The sequence below is a fragment of the Misgurnus anguillicaudatus genome, chromosome 2 (genome assembly GCF_027580225.2).
Source record: "Misgurnus anguillicaudatus chromosome 2, ASM2758022v2, whole genome shotgun sequence".
NCBI classification, from domain to species: Eukaryota; Metazoa; Chordata; class Actinopteri; order Cypriniformes; family Cobitidae; genus Misgurnus; species Misgurnus anguillicaudatus.
Genome location: NC_073338.2, coordinates 17,344,636 through 17,358,889, shown reverse-complemented (window position 1 = coordinate 17,358,889; position 14,254 = coordinate 17,344,636).

The window sequence follows — 14,254 nt, the reverse complement described above, 5'->3', positions numbered from 1 at the left end:
TTGTTGAAAAGCTTTGCGACAGATTGATCAGTTATAGAGACTCATTGATTGGAAATGTCAGCAGGGAAGCCTGTCTGTGTTGATTATGGCATTCATACACACTTCCCACCTGTCAATATAATACTCAGGTTAAAGGGTCAGCATGGGCTTTGCCCTATGTCTGGTAAAGCAACTGTTATATGCAATGAAACAGCGTGTGGTCTGACCTTTCAGAGAATTCTGTTTCGCCTGTTTAGCGTCTATATGCTTAGGGGTGGGTGGGACCCCAAAATTCTGTCATTATTTACTCACCCTCATGTTGTTCTAATCCTGTATGAGTTTCCTTCTTTTGTTGATCACAATAGAAGATATTTTGATAAATGATGGTAAGCACACAGTTGACTTATACAATGGCTTCCATAGTAGGAAAAACAAGTTTAGTTTAGTTTAGTTTACTTTATTTATATGGCACTATTACAACAGGTGTTGCTGAATATAGCCAATAAAAATAATAAATACATAAAAACCACACACATAGAGCACATAAAAAAGTCAATAGTGTCCCGCTAACTGTGTGTGTGATCTCTATAATCAAAATATCTTTTTTTTTGTTTTAACAGAATGAAGAAACTCATATGGGTTACAGCATGAGGGTCAGTAAATGATGACAGAATTTTCATTTTTGGCTAAACTATCCCTTTAATGTGCATGTTCTCTGAACTGGGGGAACAGGGAAACTGTAAACACATGTTTCTAGAACACCGGAAAAGCCTTTTTTTATGAACCAGTTTGACATTTGACATGGGAAAGCCAGGCGGCTGACACGGTCTCATCTACTGCCTGCTTTAATAGCTCTCATCATAATAAGTGCTTGTTATAGAATAAAAGCAGCGCTGAGAGTTGATGGTTCTGAAGTACAAATTCTATTTCATTTTCTAAAGTGCGCTTTGCATTCAGAATTCTGTATTTAAATCAGACGCTCAAAGTCATTCCAGTCAAAATCTCCAATTTAATTTAAACACAATGTTTGATATTCTCACGACGCTCTCCAGTTTTCTGGATTCAGAAACGTGCAGACATCAGTTGCGGTTGGTGACTTCTTTTTCGAGTGCGCTCGATGCGAAGTTCATCACAACATGTATGTAGCCCGTCATGTGTGTGTCGTGTAAACCTACGTGCATCACGTGTTTTGTCAAAATAAGTGCCTGCTGCAGGTGCGTCTAAAGGTCGTTGTAATCAAGGTTTACTGTTAAGGGAGTGTCTTGCTTGTATTTTTTAACGTAAGCGTCTCTTTTATTATAAACTGTTTTGACGCATGTGCAGCAGGCACTTATTTTGACAAAACATGATGCACATGGTTAACATGACGCAAACAAACACATATTTTGAAAACACGAGCAACACCTGACATCCCGAACATATATTTTGAATTTGCGCCCCTCGGAAGAGAAGTCACCAGCTGCCACTGGCAGACATTAATGCGGAATGCCCGCAGAATTAGCATGTAAAATGGTCCGAGTTTAATGAGCCTTTACTAGGAACGAATTTGTTTTTGTCTGCATTCTTAGAATAGCACAATGAATGTTTACACATTTGGACAATTTTCAAAAAGATTTTTTTAACATCAATGTGGATCATCTAGGACTAGGTTAAGGTTTTTTAAACCTTTTGACGAGATCTTGTGCGACGAGATTAAAATGTCAAGGGATTTCTCCTGGAGGTGAAATGCAATCTCGTGATATCAGAATTAAGTTGAGTTAGAGGGAAAACAAAAATATAAAGTCAGATCGAGACTCGTAGTGTTTGTCTGTTGATCATTTACATGTATAGTTAATGTCTGCATGTTCTTGCTCAAGAGTGGCTGTGTCATTTCTATTGTAAAGAATTGTACAAAATATTAAAGATTTAAATGGGTTTAAACGTTTAAATGAAAGCAATAAAGCAGACCCCCTCTGCAGGAATTTGTTTTAATACATAATGCTAGTTTTTACAAATATACTAATTTGTCTAATAAAACCATGTGTTAACTTGTTTTGATACTTTATTTGAACCAATTGGATCATCATTATTACATGCCATTTTAAAGGTTATTTCTCAATTAGGTTTATTATAAAAAAATCAAATTACTTAGTTAAAGGGACACTCCACTTTTTTAGAAAATATGTTCATTTTCCAGCTCCCCATCATTTGATTAATCATTTGATTCTTACAGTTTTGGAATCCATTCAGCTGATCTCCGGGTCTGGCGCTAGCACTTTAAGCATAGCTTAGCACAATCCATTGACTCTTCTGTAGTTACATCGTGTATAAGACCGACAGAAAATTAAAAGTTGCGATTTCCTAAGCAGATATGGTTAGGACTATACTCTCGTTCTGGCGTAATAATCAAGGACTTTGCTGTGGTAACATGGCTGCAGCAGGGGTAGTGATATTACGCACTGCCCGAAAATAGTCCCCTGCCATTGAAAGTAGCAAAGGGGACTATACGGGCAGTGTGTAATATCACTACGCCTGCTGCAGCCATGTTACATCAGCAAAATTACTGATTATTACGTCAGAATAAGAGTATAGTTCCTAGCCATATCGGTCTAGAAAATCGCAGCTTTTAATTTTCTGTTGGGCTTAGTACACAGTGTAACTACAAAAGAGTCAAGCTTTAAATAGGACAAATATCAAAACTCTTTGGTTATTTTTTAGCGCGATGCTAATGGTCTAATCAGATTCAATGGATTGTGCTAAGCTATGTTAAAAGTGCTAGCGCCAGACCCGGAGATCAGCTGAACGGATTTCAAAACGGTAAGAATCAAATGTTTAACTCTAGGGGAGCTGGAAAATGAGCATATTTTCAAAAAAGTTGAAATGTCCCTTTAAAGGTGCTGTAGAATGTAAAACTGTATTTAGCTAGGCATAGAAAAATAATAAGTTCTGTACATGGTCATGACATATTATGAACCTCAAACACGATTGTTTCCTCCTTATTATGTAAACCTTGTGCTGCAAAAGACAGCTGGAAACAGACCAATAGCTGTGCTTTCAGACCACCACCGGTGAGAACGTCAATAAAAGCTCTAGCTGCCCTAATAACGATGCTAAAGAAAAGGTGAGGTGGACGCTCTTACGCTCGAATGCATTCTCTGGAATCCTCTTAAGTGGAGGTTTCCGTCTTCTGATTGGTTGCCGCCAAACAGCGTAATAGGTCATTACCATAAAGTTGAGCTGATTTCAACTATCCTCAACACTGTACATGAAGCACCGCTGCTCGACGGAGCTCGTCACCGGCTCACATTGAAAATGAATGACTTCCGGCTACTTTGTCGCTCTCGCCAGTGGCGGTGTGAAGGCACAGTAACACCGACTGTGAGGTTACAATCGAGATGTACGCTCCCAACATTAAATTAAGTACAATGTTGTTACAATGCTAAAAGCAAAGTTGTGACTGCTAATATAGCGCTATATGCTAGTTAATGCTATATGCTAACGTTTAGGCTGAAGTTCTACTATTGACGTTACAGTTACGTTTTGCAGGTCCATACTGAAAAAAACACAAACTTTCCACTCAGAAACGTCCATTAACAATCTCCAAACAATTGATTATTCTTCAAATTCTGTATCTTTATCTGTTACAGGCTCAAACATTAGGTATGTTTACACACACACAGAGCTTATGTGTGAAGTCAGTTTCCCTTTTATATATTTTATCATTTAGGATTTCTTAAAAAGTGTAAAAATCTCATCTTGTTCTTGTGAATCCAATCTCGTGTCTCGTCACACCCCTACCATTTACACAGTGTGATATATAACATGCAGTTGTGTACTTACATTATCCCAAAGATTCCCTAAGGATTTGTAAATTCAGAGAAAATCCTATTTTTAATAATTGCTTATCCCTTGTCATTTTCGCATATAAAGTAATATTTGTGCTATCCTCGGTTTCAGCTTTTAGAAACTATGGCAACAAGAGTGGTCAAATGCAGGCATGGTGGAGCATCTAGCACACAGCTGTCATTACAATGGCATAAAATAATGTGATCAATGTAATAAAAAAATGTATTTATTACCTCATCTGTGAACATCATGTGTCCAAAATAGCCCCCTCTATATCTTAAAAAAGCACTATTTGATATTGTAAATGTAATGAAGTCATTGTTTTTCATCACCCCCTGCAATTCCCTCGAACCCAAGTTTGGGTTAGTTTTGTTATGATGACGTTCATTTATTCCGGGATATTTACAAGCGTGCTTGACCACTGAGGTTTTTCAATCGTTTTCCGAGGTACATTTCATGTCGGTTATCTCCGTTCAATCACAGATTGGTTTTTAGATGAAACTCTCCCGGTCTCTTTCCAGGATGTTAAGAGCCGTGTGATTCCCTGCTGATGCCACTGATGGAGGAAGCACTTTAATGGTGAAGTGGGACCTCCTCACACCATTAGTTATCATAGCAACATGCTTGATTGATGTGTGCTGCTGAGTGCCTGTTTATTTTTGCAAGTCAGAAAGGGTGCAGGCGGCAGGTGGCCTACTGTAACCCAGGTCATTAAAATGCAGGAATCTTTCAATCCCCAGGTATCTGTGTACTCTTCCATGAAATTAAAATTGTTGTTGAACCATGGATTAACTTGGGGAGAGGTAATTGAATACACCCGCATAGGTACATTCGGCATATAGCGGCGTGTACCCTGCCTACTGTCTCGGCGCATGACATACATTTAAGGGCATGTTGTTTATTATTAATGCCACCCTCGCTCATTGTGCAATAGGTGATAAATAAACCACAGTTTTTACAACAGGTAACATGAATCTCTGTTTATGTCCACGTCTGGTTTGCTCTCATGAACGTCAAGAGATTTGGTATTTAAAATGCTGAGCAAGTCATGAATTATTCAGGCTTCTTTCCACAGCCGAGGAAAGGTGTGTGTGTGTGTTTGATAGTGGCCGTGTACTGTATATGTAACTACATTCCCATTATCTTCCCATCTCAGCCACTGGATGCCAGTATAGTACTGGCCTAGGAACCTCATAGTAGGGTTTTCATGTTTAAATTTCTTTAGTCTGCCTATTAGTGCCACGATTAAAATAGTTTTGCTAGTCACGGAGTCATAGGCCTACAGTAAAATCCAGACACAGATACTTACAAGTCAACCGTGATATCACTAGGCTCAAGATTTTGGTTGGCAGTAAAGTATCAACTACTTTATACTATCATCAGCTTGTCAAATTTCTCAAGCACTTCCGAGGCAATCTTCAACACGGCTCTGTTCCCACCTGTCATAACGCCGTACCCCTCAAAAGCCGGAGGGTGAAAATTCACTCACACAACGTACCTGTAATTGTGTCAAAATACATGTTTGAGCAGAACTGCTACAGATGTATTATTTTCCCGCGTCGCCGTTCCAACACCTCCATAATTTGCCTCTGAACTTTACCTCGGTAACGTACAGAACAGCCTCTGAATTTTTAGAAACAAAGACCTTTACAGGGCCGAGCGGAGAAGGAATAAATTTGCGTCGAGAAGAAACCCTAGCCATCTTTTATCACATTTAGCGAAGTGGTTTTTCCATTTCGTCCGACTCGGTCCACGAGGAGACAGACGTTTTTTATGCAGGGGCAGCGTGGGTCACAACACTGATATTTCAGTTGGTCAGATGTCTGATAACACAAGGCGAGCCCGCTAGGGTTGCTTTCATTATTGCGTTCAAAGCACAATAGAGGAAATCCTCTCTCCAGACTCGCCTCTAAAAGGTTTATCTTAATAACGTGTTTGGGGAGAGGTCGGAGGTCAGCCGGGCTCCTGGCAATTCTCCGTTGCAAATCACTTCAGAGATGCAGCCCATACTTTATGGACACCAGCTGATAAGGATTTTCTGTATATGCGCCCTCCCAAGTACGTTTTCCTCATACAATATTCCTATACTTGAAGGCACACGCATTAAATATACATCATTCGGGTAAGCGTGACCACGAGCGCGCTGCAGTTCGTCATTCGGCGCACATCACGCAGTTGCCGTTGGCTCAAGAGTACATGTGTTTAATTAAACTGAACTGCAGTAGATTACATGGCAACCACTTTAGGTTTGAATTAGTAATGTGTGTTAATTATTCATGGTGCGACGGCTGCTGGAAGATTGGAGATCTGGGCGCCTTCCCGAGTCCCGACACCGATGCGATACTTCGCCCCGGCATATCGGGCATCTCCTGGTGTCTGTGCACGAGCGCCGTGGGCTCGTTTTAATTGCATCAACCATCGCCCACAGTCAGAGTATAGCGGGCAGGGAGCGCCCCCTCTTTCTGCTTAATGTCTGAGATGCTTTTGAAAGTTGTTGGTCCCTGTGCGTCAGCTGAGTCATTATGCCGGGCAGCGCCTCTCTCTGTGGCTTTGCACATTTTCTGTGCATTGACGTTCTTTTATCTCTCCTCCTCTTTCCACTGCCTGCTGTTTGCTCCTGTAATGGAGAAGCTTGATCAATTTCTGCTCTTCCTCTTCTGCAAAAATGCATCGTGGTATTGTTTATTGTGTAGAGCGTAGGGGCAGATGGATTCTTATCTGCTAGAGGATCTTGTCCTTCGTGACGGGCTGTAAAATTGAATAATATTCCCAAACCTTCAAACCTATTATTTTTCATAGAGTAGTTATAAACGACAGCTTTACTGTGAATTCATACGTATGCTTTATTCAGCGTCTGGAAGAAAATGCTAGATACGAATTCACAAGGGCTTTTAGACTGAATAGAAGATCATCATAAGCACAAGTCAAATAAACATTGCAAGAACAATGCTACTGCGTTGAAGAAACCTCACATGATTCTTTTACAGCCGAATTCAAAATTGCTGTCAATATTTACTGTAGAGTTAAAGTGGACTCATATGCATGAATGCTGAAAACATAAACAATATTATTTGCGTTTCGACTTTCTCTGCGAAGACAAAAAAGTCGTTTGCATTTGAAACCGTGCTCTTGAAGCACAAGGTAAAAAGTGAAAATAGTTGTGTCTCCTGTGCATCAGTGCTGGAATAAATGAATGGGTAAGTAGTTTGTTTGTTAGGCTTTTGCTCTGTAGTATTGTGAAGCACCTCTCTCTGTAAATTAGGTCCCAGTGGAGCCGTGCATCACGAACCCTTGCACTGATTGTGCGGCTAAAGCTTCACCACCCTACCTAACTACACTCCATTTGCACCAAAGGATCAATTCTGACCGCAGACCTTTTCATTTCATTTTTCTCATTTCTGTTTTGCATTTTAGTACACGGGTCTCAACCCCTTCCCATCACATTTTGCACATGTACGTAGCATGACTTCTACCAAGGTTTGCGAGATACCACATACACCTACGTTTTGATGATGACCATGCTGAGATTCATGTAGTGTCTGTTAGATTTCACTCCCAAGAGTTTCTCCTATTGTATAAGGACTTCATTCTTGGCTTAATGGGATGTCAGTTTGGCCTCACGGGACAACCTATGCAGCCTATCGCAACACCTACATTCCTTCAGTGAAAGAGAGAAAAATGAATATGCCAAGACTACAGTTAGGGATGATGAATTGTATTTCCAGGAGATATGCAGACAATTTACCTGGGTATTGTGGTGCTTATGGCTTCATGTCTTATGTTCTTCTGCGTTCCGCTGTGTTTTATGCGTGTTCGTGGCTCGGCACATTTTGTAAGAAATGGTCGATCTCTTGTGGCTTATCAATTTCACAGACGACTGAGTCAGGCTCGCGCGTGTTCTCCAGTGTCTTGCTCTGTATATTCCTCGGCAAATGGGTTGGAGGATTAGTTGATGCAATCGGTTAATACAGTGCTCTGTGCTGCAGCAATCCTCGCCGGCTCTCTCCACTGCAGAATCCCTCAACAATGACCGAAGGAAAGTAAACTTGTTCGAAGCAGTATAGCTTACATTTTACTCCTGTCGCACGCGGACAGAAGATCCGAATTCAGTCTGCAGAAATATCTAATCTTAGTGAGTGATTTATTTTTACCTCAATGTTCTGATCCCATTCTTATTGCCTTCAAGATAAATACTTTCCTCCGACCGCGGTCCACCGTCTCATCGCTATGATTTACAATGCCACGTCGTTCCCTAAATTAAATTACTCCTCAGCTAAACACTCGAACCCCGGGTCCTTATTTAGTTTAGCTGTGACACTAATGTGCGAGATGGCAGGCTGCAGTACTCATAACTCCCTCGCCGAGTTCTCCTTACCCATTTCGCAGATGGAGCTCGAGCCGTTCCCCAAGTCCCAAGGCGCCTTCTTGCATTTCGAGGCCTGCTGGAAAAGCCCAGGCCTGCCTGGATGAGTGATTGAATTTGGGCCTAATTTCTGCCACTCAGGGCCTGTGAGCAGGCTGTAAAGGTCCCGCTGCAACCCGCAGATTAGAGCCCCACATGGTGCCTTACAAATCACTCCCACAGCGTGACGCCATGTGCGACTGTGTGCGTCTGCTGCAAGAACATTAGCTTAATTAACGCTTCTGTGTTTGCCACAATTGGGGCTGCAAATGTTAGCATAGTGATTAGGTTTATCTGGCATTTATTTAATAAACTGTAGGTTTAGGACATAGGTTTAATTCTACTGTGATCGAATTGAATGTGGCGGTTAAACCAATTATGCGCACTTAGCATCGATATGTTTGTACGTCTACTTAGGGGGCATACACACTAACACAATAAAAATGCAGAACTTTTTTGTCGTGAATGTATGCGCAAACAGTGTTTTGGGGGCCTGACAATGCAAACTTTCAAAAATGGGCTTTAAACTGCATGTTTTATGAAGGCGACAGCGGTGACGTCTCTGTGTAAACTACAAATCTTCCAGTTTGTGATTAAAGGGGTCATATAAATAAATATTTGGTGTCCCCAGAGTGCGTATGTGAAGTTTTAGTTCAAAATACCCCACAGATAATTTATTATAGCATGTTTAAATTGCCACTTTGTAGGCCTGAGCAAAAGTGTGCCATTTTGGGTGTGTCTTTAAAATGCAAACGAGCGGATGAAGTGCAAACACTGATCGCAATGATGGTGGTTTGTTGAAATCACATTTATTTTTCCTCTCTCTTTCTCTCTGCACTAAAGGACAGTGTCGTGGTTGTATAGTGCATATTAAAGGGCGGTATTATTTTTAGTTGGACTTGCTACCTAAGTCACAGAACAAGAGAAATCTGAACAACCTAATTTTTCACATGCTTGCAGAAAATGGCTTACCCAAACAAAGTTACTGTGTTGATCTTTTCACATTTTCTAGGTTGATAGAAGCACTGGAGACCAAATTATAGCACTTAAGCATGGAAAAAGTCTGATTTTCACACTATAACCCCTTTGATGTAATGTGATGTGCGTGCATAGCCTATTATGCGTTCAGACATTGCATCACATCACCAACATTCGCGCCTGGCATGAATAACGTTTAAAGTCCCTGTAAAGCCCGATATTAAATGTGTTCTGAGTTTGTCACACCACAGAAAAATGTGTAATTAATCACCCAACCAAATTTGAATGATAGAAAAATGCCAAGTAAATAAAATAAGTTATCAAAATCTTGGAAAAACAGGGAGCATTGTCTGCTCTCAAGCGGTGAGGGCGTGTTTCTGTCGCAACTGAAACCACGCCCTCTCACGTGAAAGCTGCCGTCTCTCTCAACTTTCAAATAACGCTACAACCTAAATGCATGCTCGTTATTGTGTTACCATGGGTTCACACCAGCCACGTTTGAGGCGTCAAATTCGCATCTACCGTGTCTAGTTTTCCGCTTGAACATTTTGAGTTTACTCGCTTTATTCGTGCGTGAAATTCTAGTCATTGAAAGATTCTCACTGAAATTCGTGCCATGGAAGGGGCTTCTGTTACTCCGCTCGCTTCCTGTAATCACGTCTCTGCTAGAGCAAGCTCCTAATTGATAAATGTGGAGCATTTTTCCACCAAAGTTACAATTATTCAACTCGCGCGTTTGTCGCTATAACGCTTAATTCGCGTCATTCATGCAAACTAGATGCGTGAATGAGGCGGAATCGCGTCTGCCGCGCTTAACGCCTCATTCGCGGTGGGGCCACGCACGGTGTCTCAAGTGCATCATCAATCCACTGTTTTAGCCCCGTTTAAAAAATCCTGAACTCAGAATTGGTGAAAAACTGTTTAAATTCTTCAATTTAATACTACATGATTTAGTATTTGTGTTTCAGCAATACATTTCTATAATTTTATGTGTTTAGAAACAATTTTCAAGATTGACTTTAAAGGAAATTTTAAGTCATTTTCAAAGATGTGAATGGAGATTGAATTGAATCTGTTCAAAAACGCAAAAGAATAACTATTCTATTTTAAGCACTTCATTATCGAGTAAACATACTCGGTCTTGTAAAAGTATTATTGTACTTCCACAGGTGAAGACTGTCGATGAGTCAATGTTTGTATTGTGATGGCACATACACAGGCGGCTCCATGTGCACATCCCTGAATTTATACCGTATGGAACGAGTTTCTCTTCAAATCTTGCATCTCATTTACGCTGGCAGAAGTTTTGCTGCAGGACGCGGTCTATTCTCTCTGAAGGCTGGACACAGATCATTTAGCTTAGGATTTGCTATGCTGCCTAATAAGAAGCCATGATAGGCCCTCTGACAATACAGTAAATTAGCTCTTTGCTGCATCTCCTTATAGCCATGACTAGTGGTCCGTGGCTAAGACGAAATAATTAGGTCCGATTAATCCTTTCTTATCCAAGTGTTGTCGACTGCGAAAGCAGAAAATGTACTAATGCTACGTATATGCTAAGTATTTCTACGTAAAAGTCGTAAAAGTACTTGTATAGTCTAAAGTGATTTATGCATTGTTATAAGTAACATGTTGGTTGTAATTGTGTTACAATTGAATGTTTAATGTATTAGACAAGTTAGAGGTTATCTTCAGTCATACCAACCCTGCTGTTTTTCCCCATTACGCATGCTAGGGATGTAAAATTAAACCTCTGGCATGTACGACAGACACATTTTAACGTTAAATATCAGTGCATCTGCGGATCAAGGCATGCGTTTAATGAGTTATTAATCTCTCCACACATTTCTAATAGCCATCTTCCCGCACTTTCACACGCTCTACCCTCAATTTTAAGCAATTAGGTCGTTTTAAAGATAGCCTTATCGATCAGACAATTTCGCTTTCTTTTATTTGATAAAAGGCAATTAGCTTATCAGCGTGAGGCACGCCACAATATGACAATCTGATAGATGGATACCCCTCCGAACACAATGCGGCCATCACGTCCTCGCTGTCGCTGACAGGGCCTCTATTAAAGCTACAAAAACATCCGCATCAATCACCGCCGCGCCACCTTTTAAAACAATAGGCTTGGGACTCGCTGGAAATGGCAAATGTGTAATTGCGACCTCATTGTCGAGCAGGGACAAAACGCGTTTGCATTCTCGGTCTCCCACCTCGCCGCGCTTTCCAGGGCGATAACGTCAATCCAACACGTCTGCATAACTAATATTGAATAATCACGACAGTTAGACAACCGCGAGGTAAAAGGCTCCAATACGAGGCCCATTCCCGCTAGAATAACTCTCTACAAAGGTGAGATGTCTGGCTGTTGTCTCGATGAGGGTACTTGACGATCCCGCTCGGCATTCAGCGAGCGTCTGGGTAGTTTTGTGAATGTGTGATTTAAAGGAGCTAATTGATAAGGAGACTGGAGGAGGCTAATGAAAAGCACTCTGATGGCTCTCATTCGGAATGCTCCGTTACTCTGCTGTAACCTTAGGCCTCTCCGCAGTGGCAATTATCAAAAGCATGTAACCCGGCGAGAGCCATCTGCAGCCTCTGGGAGTGTAATCTTCACGAAATAGATTCAATTTCCCCCAGAGCTCCAAATAAAAGCCATGGCGTCGTCCGAAACTGTGCACTTTTGTGAGTTGTTATTGTTTGATTATTTTTTGTCTCTATCTACGCAATAGAAGAGGAGATGAGTTACAGCCAACAATGTCCAAAAAATCGATCATGAGAAAAAGCTGAAAGAAGTTGAACCACACAAGAGGCGGAGCTTAGAGTCAAAATGTTGTCCTTTAAGGAAAAGGTGAATTTATTCTGTCTTGGGGAACAACATATCAATAACAATTGTCCATAGGTAAGGAAATGGCTCTATATGAGCATTATAATTTACTCACTCTCAAGTCATAGGTGTATACAGAGCTATAGGAAGCACAGAAACATGATTGATTTACTCAAGAGAATGAGAATAATTTACAAATGTGTGCTACAAAATCAACTCATCCCTGCACATGGCATTGTGGTGTTCACATTCATAACTTCTAGATGTTTGCCTTGCATTAAGCAATTCTGAAACTACAGATATTGTACAAATTAAAGACAATGCTACTTTTAACACATGCATTTTTGCCAGTTTTAGGGTATGAGGAAGGTTTCACACTTCTATAAAATTTCAGCCTTGAATGAACACCACAATACAGTTTATATTCTTTAAGAGGTTGGCAGGGGAACGTTGTTCTTTATGAAATCCCCTGCCTATTCTTGGTCAGCCCTTATGAAAATCCACCACAAATCATGGTTTTACTACTTTTAAAACCAAAAAACTTGCTTCTCTCTAAAAAATGCTGGGTTGGGTTCGTCACTTTTTGAACAAGGCGCTGGGTAAATAACCCACCATTTTTAGAGGTAGCCATTCTATTTTTGGTTTTAAATGTAGTTAAAAGTGGGTTGTTTAATGCCAAAATACTGGGTTGTTTTAACCATAGACTGTAAAAAATATGGACGTAGTGTCCATAACGTCAGTTGGCAGTGCCTGCTGTCACCATCTTTGCATCGCATCAACGCGCATCACCCACGTATATCCAAAATGGATGAAGTGGCGGGACGTGGGTGAAGCTGAAGTGGCTGGAGAACCCTTTGGTGGCTGGTTGCTGAAACCACGCCCGCCTAGCTTGACGGTAGTGACAGCAGTGGCAGTTCACTCAAATGGCCACACCCTTAATTTGCCAGAACTCTAAGGCTTATTATCATTTGAATAGATGAGAAAAATTCACTCCCCCTTACAGTTGTCATGAAGGGCAATATATATATATATATATATATATATATATATATTGTAAAGTTGGGCATTTTAACATATGCGGCCAGTGGATGAATTGCAGTTTAAGGGGCCGATCACACCAAACATTTATGGCAGTTGCAGGCACCTTTTTGAATGATTTTCTATAGGCAGTGAGTGTTATGTTTATGCGCGCCGAACACCTTGCGTTATTTGTTGCACCACACAGTTTTGAAGGAGTGGAAAAAAGTGGAGAAGCGCTGGACGTCATATGCATTTTTCCATTGTCCAATCGAAAGAGGGAAGAGGCGGGCCTTCCGTTGTAGTGACAGAAGTTTGCAGTTACTTGGAACAACCGGATTGCACTCACTCAGTGTCTGCTTTGTGTTTGTGCATCTCTTAACCTCGATTAAGGTCAGAGCAAGTGTCATCTTTTTTTAATTTTCTGCTAATATGACAATCAACAGCAAAAGAGCGCTCATGCTTCAATATTTGACTGACAGGACAGCTGTGTCGGTGGTTGCCTAGCAATATAAAAAGACATGGCAACTTGCGTTACCAAGCATTTGAAACACGTTTGGTGTGATTGCCCACTTCCGTGCTTGCTTTACGATAGAGATCAGAAGGGTGCCCCTCGGTTTTAACTGAGGGGCAATCTTCCAATCTCTCTGATGAAGCCAATACGGAAGGGACTTAAACTGCAATTCATCAACTGGCTGCTAGAGGCTGGCTCCAAAAGGGAGTCAATTCCCATAGACCTCCATGTTAAAATGTCCAACTTTACAGTAGGAAATAATATGTTTACAGCCTGGTACAAAAAGTGTTTTTGATATAGCTAATTTTGCCCTTTATGACAACTGTGAGGGGGTGAATTTTTTGTAACTTAACCGTTTTTAATTATATAAGTTCTGCGTAATTAAGGGCGTGGCCTCTTGAGTGACGGGTTAAATGCCACTGCTGTCACTAGAATCGAGCCATGCGGGTGTGGTTTCAGCAACCAGCCACCTCAGCTTCACCCATGTCCCGCCTCTTTACCCATTTTCGGTGATTGGTGGTGACGTGCGGCCAAGATGGCGACGGCAGGCAACACCTACTTTAAGTTTCAAAAACGATCTTCACAAAAAAATGGGTGATGTCACGGACACTACGTCCATGTTTTTTTACAGTCTATGGTTTTAACTCGTTGTGTCAAATATTGTGTGCAGGGTTTGTCCTTTTTGACCCAGAGAGTAGCCATAGTG